The following is a 6,000-nucleotide window of genomic DNA, read 5'->3' on the forward strand; positions in this document are numbered from 1 at the left end:
GTATATCTGATCACTGCCCAATTAAATTTTTCTGGGAAAAGGAAGAAATATTCAAAAGATCCTTTAAAATTTTCAATTTCTGGATGGAAAACGACAAATTCAAGGGTTCTCGAAAGCGTATGGTCTACAGATGTCAGGGGATCCAACATGTTCAGGGTTTCTGAGAAGCTTAAACTCTTGAAGAATCATCTCCAAAGCTTTGACAAGAAGAATTTTAGCAATATCTCCAATAGAGTTCTGGCTGCTAGAGAAAAATTGGAAAAAGTTCAGAAAAGGTTATTAAGGGATGAAATGATGAACAACTCAATGAAACAGAAAGGGATGCGCTTGAAAATTTCAGGAAGCTGAGTCTTCTTGAAGAGAATTTTATTAGACATAAATCAAGATAGAGTTGGCTCTCGTTGGGTGACAAAAACACAACTTTCTTCTACAGAAAATGCAAGGCTAGAAACATGAGAAACAATGTATACAGGCTGAAGAATGATGATGGTGAATATGTTCATGTTCAAAAGGGTGTACAAGATTTGGCTATCGATTTCTATAAGCAGTTTATGGGTACAAGAAAACAGCATCAAAGTCACCTGAATACCTTGTATCAGATTATTGATAGGAAAATTTCTGCAGAAGATAGTCGCGAGTTGATAAGGGTGGTCACGAGGGTTGAGGTTAAAGAAGCTCTGTTTAGTATTGATGAGAATAAAAACCCGGGTCCTGATGGGTTTAATGCACAGTTCTTCAAAGACAATTGATCGGTTGTGGGTAAAGACATTACTGATGGGGTTCTTGAGTTTTTCAAAAACACAAAGATGTTAAAGAAATGGAATACAGCGGTCTTAACCTTGATCCCCAAAACTGCGGTACCCAAGAAAGTACAAGATTTTAGACCAATTTCCTGCTGCAATGTGATTTATAAAATAATTTCAAAAATCATTTCTAAACGATTTAAAAATGTCATAGGAAAATTTATAAATCTTAACCAATCTGCATTCATCCCCGGTAGGACAATCTCTCATAATATTCTTCTCATGTAGACCCTTTTAAAAGGCTATGAGAATAAGAAAATATCCCCGAGAGTGGCTTTCAAAATAGATATCAAGAAAGTTTTCGACTCTGTTAGATGGGAAGCCATTCGAGACTTTCTGGTTGTTTCTGTTTTTCCTATGATTTTTATTGATTGGATTATGCAGTGTGTTTCATCATCCTGCTTTGTTGTTAGTGTCTGGAATTGTCTTAGAAACTGGATCGGTAGTGATAAATCTTGCGTTGTCCTTGGTGATTACAACGTAACCAGAAACGAATCTGATCGTAGCCCAGAATCTGAAATAACTCGGGATATGATTGACTTTAATGACTGTATCAGAGATATGGGTTACATCGAGCCTACTAATTGAGGGAATTTCTTCACTTGGTCTTCTACGAGAGGGAATGAGCAAATTAAAAAGGAGTAGAATTGACAGATGTCTGGTAAATGAGAACTGGATTAACCAATTTCCGAGAAGTCAAATTCATGTTCTGAATCCGGGTATATCTGATCACTGCCCAATTAAATTTTTCTGGGAAAAGGAAGAAATATTCAAAAGATCCTTTAAAATTTTCAATTTCTGGATGGAAAACGACAAATTCAAGGGTTCTCGAAAGCGTATGGTCTACAGATGTCAGGGGATCCAACATGTTCAGGGTTTCTAAGAAGCTTAAACTCTTGAAGAATCATCTCCAAAGCTTTGACAAGAAGAATTTTAGCAATATCTCCAATAGAGTTCTGGCTGCTAGAGAAGAATTGGAAAAAGTTCAGAAAATGTTATTAAGGGATGAAATGATGAACAACTCAATGAAACAGAAAGGGATGCGCTTGAAAATTTCAGGAAGCTGAGTCTTCTTGAAGAGAATTTTATTAGACAGAAATCAAGATAGAGTTGGCTCTCGTTGGGTGACAAAAACACAACTTTCTTCTACAGAAAATGCAAGGCTAGAAACATGAGAAACAATGTATACAGGCTGAAGAATGATGATGGTGAATATGTTCATGTTCAAAAGGGTGTACAAGATTTGGCTATCGATTTCTATAAGCAGTTTATGGGTACAAGAAAGCAGCATCAAAGTCACCTGAATACCTTGTATCAGATTATTGATAGGAAAATTTCTGCAGAAGATAGTCGCGAGTTGATAAGGGTGGTCACGAGGGTTGAGGTTAAAGAAGCTCTGTTTAGTATTGATGAGAATAAAAACCCGGGTCCTGATGGGTTTAATGCACAGTTCTTCAAAGACAATTGATCGGTTGTGGGTAAAGACATTACTGATGGGGTTCTTGAGTTTTTCAAAAACACAAAGATGTTAAAGAAATGGAATACAGCGGTCTTAACCTTGATCCCCAAAACTGCGGTACCCAAGAAAGTACAAGATTTTAGACCAATTTCCTGCTGCAATGTGATTTATAAAATAATTTCAAAAATCATTTCTAAACGATTTAAAAATGTCATAGGAAAAATTATAAATCTTAACCAATCTGCATTCATCCCCGGTAGGACAATCTCTCATAATATTCTTCTCATGTAGACCCTTTTAAAATGCTATGAGAATAAGAAAATATCCCCGAGAGTGGCTTTCAAAATAGATATCAAGAAAGTTTTCGACTCTGTTAGATGGGAAGCCATTCGAGACTTTCTGGTTGTTTCTGTTTTTCCTATGATTTTTATTGATTGGATTATGCAGTGTGTTTCATCATCCTGCTTTGTTGTTAGTGTCTGGAATTGTCTTAGAAACTGGATCGGTAGTGATAAATCTTGCGTTGTCCTTGGTGATTACAACGTAACCAGAAACGAATCTGATCGTAGCCCAGAATCTGAAATAACTCGGGATATGATTGACTTTAATGACTGTATCAGAGATATGGGTTACATCGAGCCTACTAATTGAGGGAATTTCTTCACTTGGTCTTCTACGAGAGGGAATGAGCAAATTAAAAAGGAGTAGAATTGACAGATGTCTGGTAAATGAGAACTGGATTAACCAATTTCCGAGAAGTCAAATTCATGTTCTGAATCCGGGTATATCTGATCACTGCCCAATTAAATTTTTCTGGGAAAAGGAAGAAATATTCAAAAGATCCTTTAAAATTTTCAATTTCTGGATGGAAAACGACAAATTCAAGGGTTCTCGAAAGCGTATGGTCTACAGATGTCAGGGGATCCAACATGTTCAGGGTTTCTAAGAAGCTTAAACTCTTGAAGAATCATCTCCAAAGCTTTGACAAGAAGAATTTTAGCAATATCTCCAATAGAGTTCTGGCTGCTAGAGAAGAATTGGAAAAAGTTCAGAAAATGTTATTAAGGGATGAAATGATGAACAACTCAATGAAACAGAAAGGGATGCGCTTGAAAATTTCAGGAAGCTGAGTCTTCTTGAAGAGAATTTTATTAGACAGAAATCAAGATAGAGTTGGCTCTCGTTGGGTGACAAAAACACAACTTTCTTCTACAGAAAATGCAAGGCTAGAAACATGAGAAACAATGTATACAGGCTGAAGAATGATGATGGTGAATATGTTCATGTTCAAAAGGGTGTACAAGATTTGGCTATCGATTTCTATAAGCAGTTTATGGGTACAAGAAAGCAGCATCAAAGTCACCTGAATACCTTGTATCAGATTATTGATAGGAAAATTTCTGCAGAAGATAGTCGCGAGTTGATAAGGGTGGTCACGAGGGTTGAGGTTAAAGAAGCTCTGTTTAGTATTGATGAGAATAAAAACCCGGGTCCTGATGGGTTTAATGCACAGTTCTTCAAAGACAATTGATCGGTTGTGGGTAAAGACATTACTGATGGGGTTCTTGAGTTTTTCAAAAACACAAAGATGTTAAAGAAATGGAATACAGCGGTCTTAACCTTGATCCCCAAAACTGCGGTACCCAAGAAAGTACAAGATTTTAGACCAATTTCCTGCTGCAATGTGATTTATAAAATAATTTCAAAAATCATTTCTAAACGATTTAAAAATGTCATAGGAAAAATTATAAATCTTAACCAATCTGCATTCATCCCCGGTAGGACAATCTCTCATAATATTCTTCTCATGTAGACCCTTTTAAAATGCTATGAGAATAAGAAAATATCCCCGAGAGTGGCTTTCAAAATAGATATCAAGAAAGTTTTCGACTCTGTTAGATGGGAAGCCATTCGAGACTTTCTGGTTGTTTCTGTTTTTCCTATGATTTTTATTGATTGGATTATGCAGTGTGTTTCATCATCCTGCTTTGTTGTTAGTGTCTGGAATTGTCTTAGAAACTGGATCGGTAGTGATAAATCTTGCGTTGTCCTTGGTGATTACAACGTAACCAGAAACGAATCTGATCGTAGCCCAGAATCTGAAATAACTCGGGATATGATTGACTTTAATGACTGTATCAGAGATATGGGTTACATCGAGCCTACTAATTGAGGGAATTTCTTCACTTGGTCTTCTACGAGAGGGAATGAGCAAATTAAAAAGGAGTAGAATTGACAGATGTCTGGTAAATGAGAACTGGATTAACCAATTTCCGAGAAGTCAAATTCATGTTCTGAATCCGGGTATATCTGATCACTGCCCAATTAAATTTTTCTGAGAAAAGGAAGAAATATTCAAAAGATCCTTTAAAATTTTCAATTTCTGGATGGAAAACGACAAATTCAAGGGTTCTCGAAAGCGTATGGTCTACAGATGTCAGGGGATCCAACATGTTCAGGGTTTCTAAGAAGCTTAAACTCTTGAAGAATCATCTCCAAAGCTTTGACAAGAAGAATTTTAGCAATATCTCCAATAGAGTTCTGGCTGCTAGAGAAGAATTGGAAAAAGTTCAGAAAATGTTATTAAGGGATGAAATGATGAACAACTCAATGAAACAGAAAGGGATGCGCTTGAAAATTTCAGGAAGCTGAGTCTTCTTGAAGAGAATTTTATTAGACAGAAATCAAGATAGAGTTGGCTCTCGTTGGGTGACAAAAACACAACTTTCTTCTACAGAAAATGCAAGGCTAGAAACATGAGAAACAATGTATACAGGCTGAAGAATGATGATGGTGAATATGTTCATGTTCAAAAGGGTGTACAAGATTTGGCTATCGATTTCTATAAGCAGTTTATGGGTACAAGAAAGCAGCATCAAAGTCACCTGAATACCTTGTATCAGATTATTGATAGGAAAATTTCTGCAGAAGATAGTCGCGAGTTGATAAGGGTGGTCACGAGGGTTGAGGTTAAAGAAGCTCTGTTTAGTATTGATGAGAATAAAAACCCGGGTCCTGATGGGTTTAATGCACAGTTCTTCAAAGACAATTGATCGGTTGTGGGTAAAGACATTACTGATGGGGTTCTTGAGTTTTTCAAAAACACAAAGATGTTAAAGAAATGGAATACAGCGGTCTTAACCTTGATCCCCAAAACTGCGGTACCCAAGAAAGTACAAGATTTTAGACCAATTTCCTGCTGCAATGTGATTTATAAAATAATTTCAAAAATCATTTCTAAACGATTTAAAAATGTCATAGGAAAAATTATAAATCTTAACCAATCTGCATTCATCCCCGGTAGGACAATCTCTCATAATATTCTTCTCATGTAGACCCTTTTAAAAGGCTATGAGAATAAGAAAATATCCCCGAGAGTGGCTTTCAAAATAGATATCAAGAAAGTTTTCGACTCTGTTAGATGGGAAGCCATTCGAGACTTTCTGGTTGTTTCTGTTTTTCCTATGATTTTTATTGATTGGATTATGCAGTGTGTTTCATCATCCTGCTTTGTTGTTAGTGTCAATGGAGTCCACGGAGGCTATTTCAAGGGTGAAAACGGGGTAAGGCAAGGGGACCCCCCCCTCTCTTCTTACCTTTTCGTAGTTATCATGGCGATCTTTGAGAGCATCTTTACGATGTTCCGAATAAATCGTCCATACATCTTTCACCCATTCTGTGAGGTAGAGGAGGTAACCCATTTATGCTTTGCTGACGATTTGTTCATTCTAGCGCACG

The sequence above is a fragment of the Impatiens glandulifera genome, chromosome 7, assembly GCF_907164915.1.
Source record: "Impatiens glandulifera chromosome 7, dImpGla2.1, whole genome shotgun sequence".
Classification (NCBI taxonomy): Eukaryota; Viridiplantae; Streptophyta; class Magnoliopsida; order Ericales; family Balsaminaceae; genus Impatiens; species Impatiens glandulifera.